Source organism: Rissa tridactyla, chromosome 5 (assembly GCF_028500815.1).
Source record: "Rissa tridactyla isolate bRisTri1 chromosome 5, bRisTri1.patW.cur.20221130, whole genome shotgun sequence".
NCBI lineage: Eukaryota > Metazoa > Chordata > Aves > Charadriiformes > Laridae > Rissa > Rissa tridactyla.
The window spans coordinates 78,875,738-78,896,939 of record NC_071470.1 but is presented as its reverse complement, the minus strand read 5'-3'; positions in this window follow the sequence as shown (position 1 = coordinate 78,896,939).

Genomic DNA, 21,202 nt, shown 5'->3' with positions numbered 1-21,202 from the left:
TATTTGCACTTGCTCTTCACTCTCCTATACCTATCTTGACTGCTGTGATGCTAAGAAAAGTACACTGCGTTAAAAACAAACGAGTCCATCATCTACAGACGGCAGTCGATTAATAGATCTAGAAGATATGCCCACCAGTTGAGGACGCGTGCTTTCACACCCTTGCTAGAGAGGGCCGTGCAGATTATTAATTACCTTACTTACTTGTAATAATAGCAATAAGTGACAAGAAAAACCTGCTAACGGCATTCATTAAAATTAAAAGCTCGGTAAATTTGTTTCGAAGCGTATATAGTATTAATAAACATCAATACGCAATTATTCAGATCTAAAGCAGATTATATCACTATTGTGACACCGGATCACAGCACTGCCCTCCTACAAAGATTTTAGAGCAGTGCAATAGAAGCCGGTTATCCAACCACAAAATTTCTCTTCTGTTATTCAAATGTTATGTCATTAGAAGCTGTTGTTGCGATGCTAGTTCACCTAGCAATTATAACTATGTAAGAAAATAAGCAATACGATGGAACGAAATCTATCACTGGAGGATTTGCTTTATATTTTATATTGGTATGAGAGAATAGAGGCAAGAAAAAAACCCAGATGCTAAACAAAATAACTCCGAGAAAGAAATTATAAAGGCCATTACACAGTGATGTAGACTGTGAATCTGACTTAAAATTGGTAGGAGACTTATTCAATTATCAAACTGTTCAAAGCGAAGCTAAGAATAGCTGTAGAAAGATAATTACATTCTCATGGTTTAGTGCTGCCATTTGATTATTTGAAATGTCCTTTAGACTTTCAAAACTGATGCAATATAAGAACAAAACCACTTATCTCATGTTCAAGTCAAAAGTGCTTTTCAAATATTACATGCTGTATAGTTTAGAATTTATGTAACAGTTAAAGATCTTATTGAGCTGGAAAATAGAGAGACTTTTCTCTTCCAATTTGTCTTTGGTTATTTTCCAGGCGAGTAATATAATCCTACTTCAAAACTTATTGTCAGTAAAACGCAGTTGACTGTTCTCAAGTTTCCAGCAGTACAAATTGACAGTAATATTTAATAAGATACGTGGACATCTGAAAGAAGATTGGTTTGACAGTTTTCTAAATGTAAATTATGTAACTTCATACATATAATTGTAATACTTTCCTACAACTGCTTTTTATGTCACAACCATATTATTATGTATTTACATGTGTTTGTATACTAGAAAAGCCAGTATTGTTTAAGTAGGGAAATGAATAGCATATAAAAAAAAAAAAGAGAAGTAAGTCCACATTTTAGAACAATTACGCCCATAAAGAAGAAGGAAATCAATTACTTAGTTTTCCTTAACTGTAAATAAGCAGAAAAATTATACTGCGTATCACTCATATGTAGTTAGCATCATATGATAAAACGATTAATATATTGTAAATAGTTTTAAATTATATTTGTCTTTTGCTTACAAATAAGCTATTAGTTGATAAGCTAACACAGAAACATATAACAGCTCCAAGCAGTGTAAGATCCGTCTTTGTTGAAATGTTTTGTTTCACAAGCAGAACAGTTCAGAGATGCATCAGTTTTGACAAAGCTTTGAACATGAAGATATCTAAGGTCCAAGGTGAACACTCCCTGCTTACTCCTGACTAGAGAGACTCAAATTGAAAACTTGACCTTTCAGACTAGTAATAGATGTTTCACCAATTCCATTTCATAAAAATATATAAATGTTTTTGTTTCATTCTCACACAGAATCCTTGTGAAAGTTGGCAGCTGTTCTCTAAACATCAGCAGCGAGTAATTTTAACACAGACCTTTTTATATTTGTTGTTTTTAACTTTCCAAACAAAGTATCAAGTAGTAGGATAACATTATTTGTTTGTTTTTCTTAAATGAAAACCACCTTTTAAGTTCTTCTATACAGTTATGATATCAAATTCATTTTAAATGCTGCCCTCCAAGTTGTAGAGACACTCAGTCCTCCTGTAACTAGAACTATCTTCTCTCATCAGCTCTCCAGGTAATTAAGAAGTTATAAGAGGTAAGTAACATTTAAAATTTTAGCTACCGTTCACATACAGAGATCAAACCATTCTTGCTTACCGTGCAATCCAAACATGTGTAGCTTCCCAGAGACTAAAATGATGGTTGTTAGAAGATGCAAATTCGTAAGACACATGGCACCCTGGCACTAGAAAAAAAATACCATTTAAAGTCTTCTGGGCTTTCACTACCTACTTAATTCTTCAGCCATTTCAAGCCTACCCTTGCATATTAAGTTGATTTGCAACACATTTTTATGTCAATCCTTTAACCTATTTACAACCCAGCGAAATAGATGTGACCTCTGGGATGCTGCGGTTCTCGACACCCAGGCAGCAGCTGGCACGTATTCTTTGCCGGATTTCCATTATTGCAACAAAACGAGGCAAAGCCCACCTGCCCGCAAGCAAGGCACTGTACAACTCTGACCACTGTTGGAAGCAAGCCCAGGGAGTCAGTCCGTCTTTCACGTCAGAAAAATAAAAACCTATTTCCAGTATCAGTAAGAAGTGTCTGAAACAGTAAGGGTCTATTAACCCAGACCTGAAGCTTCCACAAAACAGCTACTTCAAGAAAGATGAACTGGAACTTGTATTTATCTTTGAAGTTGACAAAGTCTTTACCAGTTTTTAAAGGAGCTTCCAGGTGGAAGAAAACATTAAGAAAATACAAGTTTTAAATACTGAAAAGGTAAGACATATAGTGCACCATCCTAAGCAATCTAGAAGTTATAGTGCTACTTCATTTCTTCAGTGAAGACTGGAAACTTTATCAGCTGAAAGGAAGATGCAAGATCCTAAGCGCCATCTCAGAACACGTGGATTCAGACAAAAAATTCTGCAAATATTTATGAGATGAAGAACAGGCTACTAGTGGAGACAAACCAAACCTTTACACAGAACGGATGGAAGAGTTTGCAATTACTGTTATGTTGCATATTTTTTTGTCATGTGCCTTCACTGACTTTATTTTTTTTTTAGGTCAATCAAATTTCAGGAGGCTTTTGTTACCCTACTTTGAGCCAGTTTTAATTTGTTAGATACATCCTTGCAGATGTATAAGGTGAGTTAGAGTTGTAAAACAAGATATTTTTACTGCAAATGCAGTATTTCTGGATCTGAGGCACAGATCTCCTATCCATGATACAAATACATGTGTATATGGATATTACATATGCACAAATGCATTCAATGTATTTGTATATACACATCCAAATATACACTTTTAATATATTATTATACATACACACACACACACCTCTCTCTCTCTCTCTCTCTATATATATATATATATGTCTCTTCTGAGGAAAAACTCTCACTTGATCCGTAGCTAAAATAATCTATCAAAACATTTGAGAGGAGACTGTGGGACATGAGGAACTATATTAAAAAACGGTTATTGAATAATTCCCACAATTATAGTGATACTATTTCATAAAGTACTATCCCTTGGAAAGTAAACTTTCAGTGCTCTCCACATAAGCTGCCGGATACTGAATTCATTTGAAATGAGCACAAAGCGTGTTAGACCATGCCAGTGATATCACTAAGGTGATATGTCACACATTGATCGGGAACCCACCTACAGCTCTGCCGCTATTGCTAAATGTCAGTCTGGGAATTAGCCGAGACTCACTAACAAGCATGTTTTCCACCTATATGAAACAATTAAATATGATACTATTAGCAGCATCAATTAAGGTAGATAAAGTAATAGTCTAATTGAATGCTTGAGGAGGCTAATGGTTTTGCTTTCACTTTATAATGGATTGCACTCTGTATTCATGTGCTATAAAGCCAGACACAGGATCAATAGTTTCTTCTGCTTGGAAGGCCTCCTTGCCTGGAGCATAATAGATATCTAATTTAAGACTCATTGCTCAGGCTTTCTTCTCTTAATCAAGGAATAATACATCACGGGGAACAAAAAAAGAAAAAAAAGAAAAAAAAAAAAGCAGTACTTTTTCAGAGGCATAATTTCCCCATCATTGCATTTTAGGAAAGTTTTAAGTAACTTCCTCAGCTTTAATTCCACGGAAGCAAAAGCTCTATTTATCTTAGGACACATTCTGGTGCGCACTTGGTAAAGGAGAATCTCCTGAGCAACTCAGCTGCAGGAATCCGTCCGTATTTGGAGCCTCGTGCTCGCAGGGGACCTTCTTTAGGGACTGTGGAATGCAACACACTAACAGAGTTTGCATATTTACAATTAAGTAAGTGCAAATAATAAAAAAAAAAATTAGTTTGGATCATCTCATTGTTTTTTCTTGTTCACGTCAAGCTCACCGCAGTGGGAAAAGTAAGCTTCATTTTGTATTATTGGTACCTAGGATGGTGATGCACATTGAAGATAACATCATGTCGCAGCACCAAACACAGAACAATGCCAGGCGTCTCGGCATTTCCCATGAACTTAGAGTAATTTCATAGAGCAAGAAGAGAAGCATAACTGCAGAGATCATCCCAGTCTTTCAGGAAACTTCTTTTTTTGAGGTAGATTAAGGGGAACAAATTTTGTAGCAATGCAAGCACTTTAATGTCTCTAAGAAGTCAGATGAAAAAATACTGGCCTTGTGAGCTCAGTTACTACATTTCTGTTTTGCACGTTCTGAGAATAGATACTTGCAACACTACATCCAATTTTAAAGAATACGAATGCTTTTGTGTCAGTGCAGGAAACCCTCTGGAATGAGAAAGAAGAGGTACAAGCAGAACTATTTCACTGCCATTTAGCTCTCACCACAGACGCCCAAGTTTCAGTTCAAAACCCATAGGACTTAGTTATACTAGGCCACAAACCAGTCCTCTTAAAAATATAGCTTATACTCAATTAGCAGGAGTTGTATTGTTGGCAATGTTTGTGGGTCCTAAAAAAAAAAACAAAAACAAAAACCCAACAAAAAACCACAAACAAACCAAAACCCCAATAAACACACCCAACAAGCCCACAAAAACCAGCTTTGTGATCAGGACTAAGACATCAGAAATACATTACGACTACTCGATGAACCTTTTGGGGGGCAGTGACATAAACCCACATTTTCAAGTTACGGCAACATTACAACTGACAGAGGCCAAGACAAGGATTCTACAAGGACAGACGAGAGGGGGAAAGTGCTACAGATTCTATCGCTTTGCCAGAGTTATGCTGGGCATCACAATGCGCATCTGTGGACACACACACACAAAAAGTACTTCTGCATGAATCGAGTCATGATCAAAGCAACGGGCAACACAGTCACCAGAGACAAAAGAACTCCATGCTAAGCTTAGTATCTGTTAGAGAGATGTAGGGACTGCAGAATAACATTCAGAGCTTAAAACCATACACAACAACTCCCAAATTTTTTTAAACATACTGACTGATATCAGATATTGCGTGAACAACAACAGAATTTCACAGAAGGTCAGGTTGAGCAAAAGTAGCCACAATAACATTTCAGCCCTGAAATCAATGCAAAGGAGACCTCTCAAACCCAAAACGCACCAGGATACTGAGTGCATCACAGAAAAACGTAGCTACTTCAATATCATTCAGAGCTCACATTTTCAAGAAGGACAATAAATATTTTCTATTGATTGCTAGAAAACAGGTTGTCAAGAAAGAATCCGCATCAATAACAAAGAAAAACCTTCCAGGGTATGGCAGGAGTAGTACTTTTTAAAAAAAATGAGTCAATAAGAAAGAAATACTGGCCTTAGCTACATTTAACTGCAAAGATTAACGAAGAGAGTAATCAAACAGTCTGAGTGGCTGGTGGTGAGGTCTCAAAATACTAAGCAAATGATGGAGAAATATGACTTGCATTTAGTACTGAAATTAGAGAGTAGTAAAAAATGGCTTTTTAAATCTGCTGATCCTGCACTTAACAGAAAAAGCAGAGCAAACATGCTCACCATAACAAATTCCATACGTTCGCTAAGAGATAAGAGAAAAAAATGCCACCGAAGAGAAATACAATGTGCTTTAAGGTACTTTCCATTCCTCAGAGTGACAGTATCATGGCTCTCTACTGCGAGTTACTTATTACAAATACCTGCGGTACCCAGAGGGGACCGTTCACGCTCCAGTGAGGTGTAAACATAGGGAGGAGCAGAAGAGAGCTCCTCCTGTTTCCAGGTGGGAGGCTGGGAGGCGTGCTAAGGAGGGCCCTCAGACAAGTCTTCTACAGGCACAGCTGGATAAAACAGACGAGTCCCAAAGCATCCACCTCTCAGAGCGGAGAGATGAAATAACTCCAAGCAACTACTGATAACGTGCGGGCGTCTGCGCTGTTTCGGGGTCTGAATGCTGTCAGCGAGCTCAGGCAGTGGTTATAAATATTCTAAGTTGTGTTATATAACGTCATTTATTCACTGTTATTACGGCAAAGTTTGACTGGAAAACTGTACGTCTGAGACTAACATTATACGATTTAGAGACAGCTGGAACAAACACCGAATGAAGCAGATCTCTCAAGTACCCGGTCCCGGAGCGATTCCTAAAGGTTCTTCAACCATATGTCTTTTCCAGGTATGCAACGCAACATACATTTAACACGTATATTATTAAAGCAGCCCCTTCAAATGACTCCCTTTCCTGCTCTGAGCCGAGGAGTCTGCATTTCTGCATTATCAGTTGTTCTCCTGAGGAATTCCTGTGCCTCAGTCTGAAAAGGCTCCACCTCACCGTTACATTAAACCAAGAGAGTTAGCTAGCAACTTCAGTTACAGAAAATGCAAGTAACTAACTTCTAACAAAGTAAGAAGTAAACTAATCCAGAAACTTCGCTGTGAAGACTTCTCCGTATATAAAAATTCTGCTTTTATTTCATAACCTAGAGATTCTGTTTCTGAGATGAAGAATGGTTAAAAAAAAGTTTTTAAGCGTCAATACGGAGCAGGTTGGCAACACTTTTTCAGATATAGATGTGTATTTATATACATTTGTAATATAAACATGCAGTAAGCCCAGAAAAATGCATGCTGCTTGCACTGTTGCTTTTCTGGAGTATATAAATATATAAACACATATTGCTTACTAACTGTAAGATTGACGCGTATTGAAATAGAATGCCATCCACTCCAGCCAGTAACAGAGTATAAATTGCACAAGAAACACCCTGGTTACTCACTGCATTTGTTTAGCTCTCTCTTCACTTAGGTGTTGGTTTTTTTTTTTTTATTCCAAATTTATCAAAGCAAACCTTCGGTGCTTCTTTCCCAACGACATATTTGCAGAGATTTGGAACTCCTCTGTGAGATTTGGACCCCCTGGGCTCTGCACAGTCTTTAGGCACATACATTACTTATGGACCATTTAAGAACTCATTTGAAAGTGTTTCTCTTGCACTGGAAAATGAAGTGCCTGTTACTGGGAGGGAAGTTCACACAGGAGGATGAAGGAGTCAGATGAAAAAATACTGGCCTCGTGAGCTCAGTTACTACATTTGTTTCGCACATTCTGAGAATGGATACTTGCAACGCTACATCCAATTTTAAAGAATACGAATGCTTTTGTGTCAGTGCAGGAACCCCTCCGGAATGAGAAACAAGAGAGACAAGCAGAACTATTTTACTGCCATTTAGTTCTCACCACAGATGCCCAAGTTCAAAAATTCGACCTTCAAAGCTAGTCTCTCCCCAGATACTTTCTGAAGTTCTTCAGCACATAAGACGTTTCTCAGTAAGTTCCCAAGGCTTAACAAGACCTACACTGATTTCTGCAGTCATGCTCTAACCCCAGGATTATTATCCTTTCTTAGTCCTTCTCTGCCTGACCGTGGCCTCCAGACCCATGTCATATTAAGCCATTGTAAATCAAAGGTGAAAGAGATTTTTTTCCCCATCTGCCATCAGCCCTCATTGTTCTCTGTTTCTAGTACAACAGCAAGGACACAAAACCACCCATCCATAATATGAAAGCGTATGTTTATATTTCTCCTCTTTGAGGAAGTTTCAGGTGGACGTGTTTCTGAATGAGGTAGCGAATTTGGATTTTTAAAACACTTGAGTTCAAGAAGTTTCAGGCTTCCCCAAATCCGAAGCGGGGTGTTCCAGAGCTCTGCCTGCACTGTGGAGGCTGGCACTTTGACCTCCTCCCGCTGCCACAAGAGAGCAATAAATATCCATGCAGCTATGAAATGATCTGCAACAAAAAAAGCCTCAGCAGCTTCCTGGGAACAACACCCCAAATGTTAAGAATATTGCTTCTAAAGCACTTCAAATCTAGATCTGTATCATCAGGTTTACGGAGAAAGAGCACAGGAAATCCAGGTTTTAAGCCCCAGTTCTATTTTTGTCCTGCAGTGCATAAATATTTATTTTTACTCATTTGGCTTTTGATGTTTTTAGTTTTTAAGACAGTTTGATTACTAAAGTTTAGTGACTGTGTTTTTTCCCCACCAGTGTAGAACAGAAAAATGTTTGAAAACCTGAAGTTCAACAGAATAGGCGAAGTATTTCCTAGCCCTGTGGAGTATAGCTGTTTTGAAGAACCTGTATTTCAATCTTGTGGAGCAATTTATTTCTACTGGTTCAATACAGTTGACTGAAGTGTTGGTGAGCCTTTTTAATCCCCTCTAGCATTACTTTGTAGGAAAATGCTCTGTTCTTCCACAGTACTGTGCTGTGGTAACCCTGCACACCCTATGTAACTATTTGAGGACTTTCAACAACATTACTTCCTTTTCGTTTCTTTCAGTGAAATCTGAAAAGATTTTATGTAATTGTGCCCACTTTCTGAAGGTTCTGTTTTCTGACAATTTCTGCAAGCCATTCCTACATCTTTTTGGGTTTGATCCAGAGGGAAATCAGGTAATACAGTTACACACCATTCTCTTCAAGGTCAAAACTGTACGGATTTACTGCATGTCACCTTTCTGCTACTGTTTCCACCCTTCTGTTGTGAAAGATGGGGAATTCTTTTCCCGCTTGTTAAACTATATTGTTTATTCCTTCTGGCTATTTTCATTAATGGCACATTGATTTGAAAAATGACATCCAGATTTTACCCTACTCAAAGCTTCTGGTCAGAAGACCGTCCTCCTCTTCTTTCTAGGCTGACTTCACTGTGTAAGTAGTAGTCTCCTCAAAACTAGTGATTTCTTCCTTAACCTTCGAGTGGGTAGAAAATAAGAAAAGATGGGACTCCACTGTAGTATACTTGCACACGCTACTTTGCTTTTAAATTATTAGAGAAAATACTGGGGTTTTACGACTATAACCTGCAGCTCAAGTAACCCGTACTTCTGTGAAAGCTCTTGGAAATTAAAGCCCTCAAGTATGTGCTCTGAAAGATGGAGGTACATCCTCAGCTATTTCAGACAAAAAGAGAGGAAAAAGGAGAGCTAGCTAAAAGAATCAGCTAATACAAGAAAGATATAGAGGATCAGCGCAAACCAGGTATGAGGGAAGAAGCTATGAAAGGTCAGACAGAGGAGCTATTAGGTAGTGAGGTCTCTTGAACTAATCCTTCATATATTTGCTCTGTAACACCACTCATAACAGCTGAATTGCAATTCCTTGTCCACGGGCATATGCGCCATACACAATATACTGTATATCATAGGCAATATAAGGTCACAGAAATACATAGGAAAGGTCTGTACGGGTGTTGCCTTCCCGTCCACAGCCCAGCCTAACAGAGTAGCTCTGATCTGCTACTGGTGTACACCAGAAAGCCTTGGTCATAGCTTACAACAGATGTTTAAGGCAACCCTATCTTTTCTGAGCTGTGGGGTTTTTTTTTCTCTCCACTTGAATCTAAGAGTCAGTGCAGTTTCAAGATTTCAAATTTCTCACGGATATGCAAAAATGGCCATAACCAATGCTGTGAGAACGCTAAGGAGTTAGGTGAGAGTTTTAGCTAGGTTGAAGGTTTAAAGGGAGCATATCTGCAACAAAGAAATTTCAGAAGTCGGACCCGAAAGGAGCCCCCTGCTGTGCCCTGCACTGCAAGCATCGTCAAACTTCATGGCAGACTTCTTCAGGACTACAACATTCCTTAGAACTTAAAATGCCTTAAAATTTATTCTTTGTTGTGATGCTGCCCACCAAATACCCAAAATAGTTACGATATCCCCAAAATGAGCATGCAGAGCTCATTTCCCACCCTGCCAAATCAATAGTATTTTAGTGCTTGTGCCTCCTTGCCTGTTTCACATGTACTCTGTAGCACCTTTGGTGTACAATTTTTTGTTCTCCGTATAGAACACCAGACACTAACAAGAAAGGTACAGGTTTTTCCTTGAAAACAGATTTTTACGTTTATGAGACGTTCACTAATTTTTCATTACCTCTGTTACAAAGTAACTGCAGTATGCAATGTGAAGACAGACCCATCTGAAAGAACAATCTGAAAGAGAAGGTTGTATTGTAAAGGTGAAAAAAAAAAATAAAGAAACCAGAGTTTGTGACTATAGGAATCTTAAAATTTAGGGCACGAAATTATGGGGTTTATTGGAGAAGAGTTTACACTTGAATACCATCCACTGAAAGACCCCACCAGAATTTGACACGAAGTGTAAGCAATTCTTTACCAACTGAAGCCAGCAAGAAATGCTTTAAGATTCATGAATGTGACTGAGAAATACACCTAGTGCAAGGGAGCCCCAGCACGGGAAGGCATGGCCTGAGTTCAGCCAAGCCAGCACCAGGAACAGCCCATACAGACCACCCTGCTGTTGAAACCAGGCCAAGCTCTGGCCTACTGAAGAAGCAAGCGCCGAAGGCTTGCAGCCGTAAAGAGAATATCCACAGCAAAACAAGACACTCTGTGTGAAATCCAGGGAGCTGCTGCTACTTCAGAAAAAAAAAAGAGAAAATCCACAAAACATTGTGCATCTTTGCCCTTATGACACGGAGGCTGTTTGTGAAGATTGTCGCCATGACAGGCACAGCTCTGCAAAGCTGTCTCCCAAGCAGTCAGACACTGTGAACAGCGAAGTGACATCATCTCAAAACTCCCAGGAGAACTGACAAAAGAATGAGGAGCGACAAAAACAGAGAGGGCACTGATTTAGAGCCCTGCCGCGATCAAAACTAAACTAATAGTCTTATTGCTGCCTGACAACAGTGACGCTGAAGTCTCAGGGGGATGTGCAGACCTAGCCGCTATGTACTAATAGCCTAATCACTTACCGCCCACGCATCGCGCCGGATACCTCAGAAATTACTAGAGCATTGTTATTCTGTATGCTGCTTATACATTTTTAAAGTGTTGAGATGTTAATGTTTTGTTGTTGTTTGGCCTTGGGAGGAAGATGCAGGGAACCGCGTCTTTAGGAATCTTTCCAGTGAAAAGCAGCATTGCATTATGTAGGAATTCATATCGCGTCACGCTGAGCATTTAAATCCAGGACACAAAGCCATTCTAGTTCAGAGGGAAGAAAGCTGTGGGCTAAGGCAGAACAAAAGAAAACTTGTTTCCTGTATTATAGAAATGAAGAAACACAGCGCAGCAGTTCTCATCAGCCATACGAACAACAGCAGTAAAGTTGGCATTCCTAGTCCCAAACTATAGCATAAAAGGTACTCCTCGGTCAGCAAGAAGAAATTTTAATTAGGTCTATATCCCACATTAAAAAAATTAATGCATCTTTTGTGGCTTAAAGAGCTATTTATTAACTGACTATAACTTACACTGGGCTCTCTGCAAGTTTCGGTTTAGTTTACTTGATACAAATGACCGATGATCAGTCATTAGTTCTGATTTTGCTCCATTGATCTCCTTTAACATATTGAGCTCAGAATCAAATTCTACCTGCTTTAGTATATCTAAATTATTCCAGGTTTAATTTGTTTGCAGAGACTTGTTCACTTATGACAAAACTCAAGATAAAGAGACTCCAGCCTGGATTTTCTGAACAGCAACAAAAAATATTTGATAGATATTCTTTGGAAGTCACATTTCACTAGTGTCATGTCCATTTATGTTCTGTACCAGACGCTGTCATTAGTCTAACTAAGAAATGAAAAAGTAAAACCCTGTCAGGAGAAGGCACTGCAAATCCAGCATTCAGATCTTCTGTAATTCATCCAGAAGCGGAACGGGAAAAGACGTGTTTGAGCTACTGACTTCTACCAGGGTAATTTCGGAATCAAAATCCCATGCGAGACTCCAACTAAATATTTCAGATGCAAATGGCACACGAACTGGATTTCTGATGTGAATTCAGATTTGAGAGAGGTCGCTGACTTGAGCCAAAAGTTGTGCAAACAGAAATTAGCTTTAAAACCTCGTTAGAGCGCATTATCTTGTTCTATCTGCGGACTTAACATCCGGCACCCAGTTGTTCTTGTATTATAAAGCTTACAGGGAGAATCACTGCTTTTGCGGTGTTTGTACAGCTTTTTTTCTTCTTTCATTGAGAGTCCTGATACATTAATACAAATAATACAGTTTTGATGAGTGGCATGTAGCCAATATACCTTTCCTACAGAGTTAAAAAAAAAATCCATGGGATTAAAAAGTGATAGTCAATCACAAGCAGAGAGCATTAAGATTACTTTTTCAGTGAAGATAAACCTGACTTGAACAGCAAATGTGACCTCTGGGTTTCATTTTCCTTTTTAAATAGTCTACCCTCAGTAAAGTTGCTTTGTTTCTGCAGCAGGAAAATATTTTCTTATACACGAGTGGGAGTTATTTTTGTTTTATTTCTACATCTGCTGAGTGCAATTGAAGGAAGAATTTAAGAATTTAGCCTATAAACTCCTTAAGAAAGCTTGTTGACAATAAGCATTGATGTATTAAGGTAAAATGAAAACTAACACTGCTATAAAAGCTGACTCCATGAATACTTCTTCATAAAAACGTACTGTAGCAGGCCTGGCTAAATGCCCACTTTGAACTTACCATTCTTACAACACCACCTGCATGTCATCTGTGAAGCATCTTGTGATTCAAAAATTCCATTTGATAATCATTTCTGTCTCTACTACTAATGAAGTAGGCTCATTAATTTTTCAACAGGCACTACTTATTTTATCAAGCTGATAAGCTGAAGGATAGAAACATAAGGCCATTCCTTACTCAGGTTTGAAGAAATTCACACTCTGAAAGGCAATGTGTGCGCACCACGTTCAATTTAAAGTCCAAGAACACTGTTAGATCTCGTATTTCAAATCTGTTATGAATAAAGAAACCAATACGGCACAGAATTACTTTATTTAAAATAGCATTTAACCCTGCAGCCACTTCCGACGGTGTCATGCAATGGTTGTGGGTGCAGTGCAACTATAAATACATTATAAAGATTTATTATAAGTGTATGTAATAAATATATATTGTATATAAAAATATAAACTCATCTGAGTTCTTGCTCGCCTGTAGTACTTCTTCCTTTCTTTCACAGAAGTCGTTGCTGTTATTCCCCCCCTCCCACCCCCGACACTGTCTTTGTGGACTATCACAACGTTTTCTTTGCCAACAGCATTTCTGAAAAGCCAGCTGGGACAGCCATTAACGATCCCTGATGTGTTTCTTAATTGGAGCATACGCAACTTTTTTCTGTTGCTCATCCCATGCCTCTTTCCAGAGGCAATCCACACCCATTTCCAACAAGAATAGCCAGATCTACTCCAGCAAACTTCCAGCCATGCTGGAAGCACGTTGATCCCTGCCTGCATCTCTCTGTGTTCGCAGGTGTATATGGACATATGCGAGCAAGAGTGGCCTCACTGCAAGCTGACAAAGCCAAGTAACTCCAGTTAATACCACAGCAAGAACGTGCTGAGACACCAAGCTTTGACATTTTTAAGCAGTGTGTAGCATGGCCAAGCCTATATTCAAGCAGGGACCGCCCAGATCCTGCTCCCCCATCAGAGAAGCCTCATGGGCATAACGTGGTGCCTGAGCAGCTCGAGCCCCTCGACACCCAAGCACAGGGAGCAGACACTCCTTGGTGTCTCCATCTGCAGCCTGAAACAAGGCAAAGTGCTCGCTTTCAGGTTTCCCTTTGGGGAAAAAGCATGGGAATTGGGATGTGATGGGCTCTAACGTGTCCCTGGGCTGAGGCTTCAGCAGGATGTGACTCCCTTCAGCTCAAATCCAGCCTCCGATCCTGCAGAAAGTTCCAGCTCTCTGCAGAAACGGAAGTAGTAGAACCAACGAGAAATGAAAAATAAAGTCTCTCTAGATCGTTACTACTGCTGGAACTGAAGCCACAACAGCATTTCCTCAGGAACAGGCAAGCACATTAAGGTAGTGCTGACTTATCCCCGACAGGCGCACGAGTATTCAACAGGAAAAAATTAAGCTGGTTACCATGTCTCAGCGCAAGACATATTTAAATGCTTAGGTGAAAAGAACAACTAGCTGTGTAGCTCTTACAGGTTTGGACTGTCTCCTGGTAGTTAAAGAGTATATAAATTTTGTAATCAACTAGTCACCCAAGTCACAAGGATGGGGAAGAGTGGCAAACAGCGGAAGTGCACCAAAATCACAACTCCTGGCAATATCACTGACGAGAGGCTGAATTTTCAGGAAGAAGTAAACAACAGACTACGGCTGCATGCTGAAAACAACAGAAATGTGTAAACTTCTTTAAGTCAGATGCTGCTGTAACAGCTTCAGAGCTTTTTATAGCAAAAAACCATGTTAACTGGAGTTTTAAGCATATAAAACGGAGACCGACAGAGCAGCCTATTTGAATTGGAAAGGCAAAAAAATATCATCATGCTTCCTATAACTAGTTATGATTTCTCATTATACAAATGTGCCTTGAAGAGTCACATTACCGCAGGGTTATTACACCCAATAACTACTGACCCCTGGGTCACAAATTAAAATCAACCAGATCTACAACTCTATTTAAATTATAATACACCTCTCATTTCATGGAGGAATCTCATCACGAGGATCATAATTGCAAATTGCCCACCACAGAGATTAGGCAGAAGTTGGATTTATTTTAAATTAAAAAGTAGCATTTCTTATACTCCATCAGCATACTATAAGGGCGATTAAAACATTTTGGAGAGCTCTAGTTTTAGTTTGTCTTCAACTTTTCTGTTGTAGAAAAGCAAGTTACTTCTTGGAATTAACATTCTTGATACTTTTTCTGAGATGACAATAACTCTTTTTTAACTTCCCTTTTCTTGGGGTATCAGAAACTGTTAAATTTATCCTTGCTACCATAGAATATCAGAAGACATTTAAGAGCCTACTGTTAAAAATGGATTTGAACAAAATATTTTTGATCAGGTTAGGGGTTATTAAAGTTTATGCGGCAGGGAGAGTAACATGCACGCAAATAGATAATTATTCATAAGAAGTATATTAATGGCACTGACAAAATGTAAGTTGTTTGATAATCCAAAGGGGTTGCAAGACAGGTAAAACGTTTCCAAAGCATCTTGCTTCTTTACTACTCAAACTTATTTTTTACCTCTCCCATGCACGCCACACAGCAGAGGCAACAGTACCTATGTCCAAAGCTGCAAAGCCAGGACCGTTTTCCTGCTGAGATGTGGGTATCTGTCATCTCCTCCCATACCCTGGTTTCCAGCGAAAAGAAAACCACAACACCCAGTGGGTAACCAGAGCTCCGAGACTCCAGCAGATAAGGTGGTGAGCACCTGCCTCCCAGGTTAAACAGAGACGCTGTGGTCCAACGTTGTCACTGTGGTACTGAAACGTCCAGGTCAGTCACCTAGATCCCCACCCAAGTGGGATCGGTTTTGTCAAACAGATTTATAGGTTGGACGTTTGTTTTATTTCTGCTTTTCGTAGACTTTGCCAGGAATTAATCCTTTCTTGAAAGGACTCATTCAGTAAATTTTCATATGATTACTTCTCTTTACAGTTTGTTTCATGCGACTCTTGAGCACCTCCGCATATTTAATAGCGCACAACAGTCTGAACATTGCTGTCCACAAGACTTGGCAATAACAAAGAACAGAATATTTCAGTTGCAAGGGAACCTAGCAACAATCACCTATGTCCAACTGCAATATACATCATCCATCATTTTCATCCCACGAGAACTTACAACGTTTGACTGACTTTATGCACAAAGATCGCTTAATCCACTGAAACACAGTCCACAATAGCTAAATTAAGGCTAGACTTGAAGACTAGGGATAAAAATTTGAGAGAACGTTGTCCTTGTTTAGAGCCTATAACATTTGTTAAAGGACACAAAATCTAACTGTAAAAGAGCACTTACAAAAAGCAGAAAAATAAGCAGTAAAAAGAAGATATGCAACTGAAGCAATATAATCTAGACCCAGTCTGAAAGCATTGGAAGTGAACCAGCACCTATCAGCTTCTGTGGATTATACGTTTAATATTTAGGGATCCAGTAAAGTATCTTGCTAACAATGCGCATAAACATAGCGGAGCACAAAACTATTTTTTGAACATCTGAATATTCAGGAAATTTTTTCCATCTATGTTTTACCAAGAAAGAAAAAAAAAAAATATATATATATACATGTAACACAGTAGTTCTGCCCCTCAGAGTGTGCAGGGTGTTCAATTTGTCTAATGTCACGTAACAATAATTTTTATTTAAATTAGCAATAGAAGTGTCAAGGAACCATCACATCCATGTCTAAATTCTTATGGTGTAAAATCAGGGTGAAGTACAAACAAATCCAACATTTTATGTAAATCCTGAAACATCAGCCAAGCATTTTAAGAGCAGTTCAACTATTCGGATGAAATTCTCTTCTCAAACTACTGAAGTCATTCTGAATAAAATGCTAATGGAGAATGAATCATCATGAACTGTTAGTTTAATTCCTTTCTGGACAGAGGATTTTTTTCGTGAATTGCCCCTGTATTGTCTTGGACAAAGGTACAGAACACGTTTTAGAGCAACACTTTCTGATTATGGGATACTACTAAGTTTTTCACTTTGAGCAGTCAGGATTTAAAATAAACGGCTCACAACTGACAGGAGATGAACCAAAATCCCCTAACCCCAAACCCTTCCTACACACCAAAAAGCACTGTCCAGAATTTCACTGCAGCAGCACTTTACAAGCACACTACAGGTTATAAACTCATTGCAGCAAAGCCATTATTGCAAAGTAAAACCAGACAGGGCTAATCAACAGGGACAAACTGGAGCAGCACTGGAAAAATCAAGGGACACGCAGATCATCATGATGGACAGTTGACATGTATGCAGAAGAGTCACTGTCAGGATTTGTAGAGCTTAAATAAGGTGTTTGAAAGAATGAGGCCTACAGATGTTTCTAGAAATTTTGTCAAATCTAATGTGGGGTCAATATGGGGAAAAAGGTATACAGAAGTGTCTAGTTGAAGAGAACGGACCTAGGCAGAATGCAACCTATGGGTAAACGACAATGTGAAAAGTGTAAAGGGAAGCAAGGTCCTCTGAAGGTGAAGTTAAAATGTTTGACGTGAAAGAAAACTGGAAGCCTGCAGAGGAATACAAAGAGGAGGTAAAAAACAGTCAAAGCCACCAGCAGTACACAATCTTCTGGCAGTGTTTTCAAATCATACCTGAATTTGTTACAAAAATTGGGACATTAAGTTTTGAAAGTCTGCTGAGGGAGCAATAGAGCAGAGCACACCTCTTAAAGATGCTTTGGAGAAAGAATCTGTAATGGTTAGAGGCACCCAAAAAGCCTAAGTTAAAGCAACATAGGAAAACCTAATACCCGAGGTTATATATGCTCGAATCACAGACAGTTCACAAGAGAAGGAAGCAGGTGACAATGTTCCGTGGAGAAAAGTGCAGCAGCAGAGTAACCTATTTTAGTCATTTTGAGCTTGATCTAATGGCAAAGATATGGATAGCGGGACAGATAGATCAAGATGTTAGTTCAGAAAGAGAACAATTCTGAAGGAGAGCTCTAAGAGGTGTGTGCATGAGGGATACGATGTGAACACAATCATAGCAATTCCTTAAGGATTTCCCAGAGCTGTGATTACAACTTCTTTCAGGCAGCTACACCTGCGTACAAAACATCGTATTTGGAGAAACTGAAGTGATCCGAGTTCTGTATTTTCCTTTCCAAACAGCTCGCTCCCTCACATACCTCTCTGGCTAGGACAGAAATAAGGAAGCAAGGGCACAGACATCTTATTTCTAGGCCATCTGCATAAAGTACACTCCCCAGAGCCACAACGTGCAGTGCCACCAGACCTTTTCTCTTACTTTTCAAACTCAGTAAATGCCAAGCATTCTGCAGACTGCAGTAGACACTTTCACCTAAAAGACTACATTTTGCATGAGTTTCAAAGCTATCTGTTGACCTCAGAAGCTGTGTTTTCATATGGATGTCAAAACAGCACAAATACTCTTCACTCAGCAAGTTACTAAAGATTCTCAAGGATGTATTTTCAAGAGCTCAAACCATCCCAATAACCACAGTGTTGATTATGGTGATCTGTTTTCTTATTTCGTTTCCTGTAGTCTGAAACCATCGCACAAACCTTGCCTGTAAAGCTTGTTCGGGTTTTAACTTTGAAGACCTGTGAATACATTAGGTGAAGCCTGCAGCCGATCGAATGTTCTGCTCAAGTCTATTTCCAAATATATGAGAGACAAGTATCTCATTTGTGTCATCGCTCTGCAGAAGCACTAGAAAACCACACACTCTCATCACAAGGCGCAGCATACCACACATACAGAAACTACCACAAGCCACATTAGTAACATTCCCTTCTAGTATTTACCAGGGTCAAAGTTTAAAAAAAAAGCAAACCAAATCACAACATTTAGGTCTTTCTCGTCCCCAAGAACACCCATAAATTCTTTCTCAGCAGATCTTGTTCCCAGCCAAGAAAGCATCCTTTTCCCACTCTATTTTCCTCCAGTTTCCTCCTGAATGACAACAGGATTACAGAAGACTTGAATCTGTATCAAGCAGGCAAGTAGTCAAAAAACTCTATAGCTGAAGGAGCAATCAAGCCTAATTCTTACAATGCTTAGGGTTGGGTTGGTTTGTTGTTGGTTTTTGGGGTGTTTTTTTTCTGGGGGGGTGGGGAGAGGGGAGGATTTGACGGTCATTGGAATTTTTAAGTCATTTACTTAAGTAAATACCTAAATTCACGTTTCAGTAGGTTAAATGCATTAGCTGAACACACAGACCAGATTTCCTAAGTGCATTTCCTGTGCAAATACTCAACATAAGCAAGTCCACACAGACTAAGATGGTTTCTCTGCTAGGATTTATCCATGCTGAATGATTAAACCGTGGATAACTGATGTAAAGTTTCAGGAGTACAAGGTAATAACCAGAACGATCCTTATTTTGCTGCATTTTTGCTTTTCATAATTTCCATTGTTGAATCAGCTAGAGCAAAATACTTTGGTTGGCTGTATATATGCCACGTCAATCAAATATTTGGGTTTCCATTATGTTCTTATGTAGAAACGTTTTACAGCATGTAACAAACCTTGCAGGCAACTGAAAGACGAAATTAGCATAAATTAGTATCACTTTTATAGTCAAAGATTATCATTAAACCCAATGCTTCAGAGCTCTGGGTATTTTCTGTTACTTACATCAATATTCACTACACAACACAAAGTTCACACTAAGAACAAATAAGGCAACTTTAATACTAGGTATTTTGCTGTTTCTAAACTAGTCTAATGAGAAAAGTGGAACTTTAACAGTATTCATGACAAAATGCCTTGCCAGAAACAACCAGGCCATCAAATTCAGTTTTATTTTCTCTAGAGAAGTTGCAGTGAGCTGTTTCATTATATTGAAATTGTTTTGTCAGCACACTGTTTAAAAGAGCAATAGGGCTGTGCTGTACAAAAATACAGACGCTGCTTACTCTAACTTATTAAAAAAGAGAAATCATAGCCTACTGATCTTTTCAAAGTGTTCAGTACAATAAATATGTCAAAACTCCCGAAATCTCCGTATTAAAGAATTTGAAGAAGGTAAAACGTGAGCACAAGACATTCAGTTGAATGAAATCACAACAAAGAGCCTTTAAAGCTACTTTTTACAGTGTCATTCAATGAAAACCTGATAAGAGCCATGATTATTAGATCAGCACATATAAAAAAATGTAATGGTGTTTAACCCTATTGTAAATGAAACGTACTTTTTCAATGGTCAAAACCACCTTTTGCCTTCAGCCTCCTCTTCAAACCACCACGTGCTTTTGACTGAGCACTGGCTAAGCCGTGATTTCATCTAAGAAAAATGCAGAGGTAAAAATGCTCTCTTGGTAAGCAAAAAACTGGCAAGTTTTTACATAATCACTGTATTTGATCCTGTGTGTGTCATTGTCGAAATGTCGCTTTGAAACCAAGGACACCAAACCCTGACACAATTAACACACCATTTTTCCAAGTTAAATATTGATTCTCCAATATATTATTCTCAGATTCACTCAGTATAACACAGTTGAAGCCTGTGTATTTATGGGTCATCTTGTTAAATGAAGCTGTTAACACCTTTCCCACTTATTCTGCTTGCAGTATTCTCTCAGATAGCTGTTTATCAGTTAGTACTTATATTACCTACCCTATAACGTTACCTAATCCATAAGTAATTAGGTCTCAAACTTTTTATAAAGGTCAGTGATACTATCTTTTTCCTCCTGAAAGACAAACCAAGGGTGTGGAAGAGTGATGTGGTTTCTCTAGAGCCGCCTAGTCATCGGTAGACAAAACCAAGGTCAGGTCTCCAGAGGTCCAGTGGACTGCTGTACTGGCAACCTTTTCCATACATCAGATATACCTGAAGTATGTCTCTGGGGTTAGACAGATTAAAGGAGACACCTTTGAGTCACGTAACTTTCAGATTACATGTTGTGTATGAATTAAATGGAATACCTAAAATATTTTGAACAAGTAATACGAAGCAGTGAATTTTAAACTCTTATAAATAGAAAAATTGTAGGTGAATTTCTGTGCTCAGAGTCAGGCATAGTCTTAGCTGAAGATAACAGATGTGTAATTCAACAAGGCACACTGATGTATACTCTTAAACACCTCTTGAAAATATTTCATTTCAAATACGAATCAACAGTCATCTTTATTTCTCCTGGTTTTTGCTTCTTTTGAATATTCAGAAGCACATACACCTTTCTGGTTCCCTGGACTTACCTTGACCCGCTTCCAGTCTGACTGAAAATGCCACTTAAAGTATAAGCAGGCCAGGTCCTTAGAGGATTCAGTGTTCCTTCACTGCTTGAATTTAAAACTAGCCTTCTCATTTGCAAATTTTTCATTAA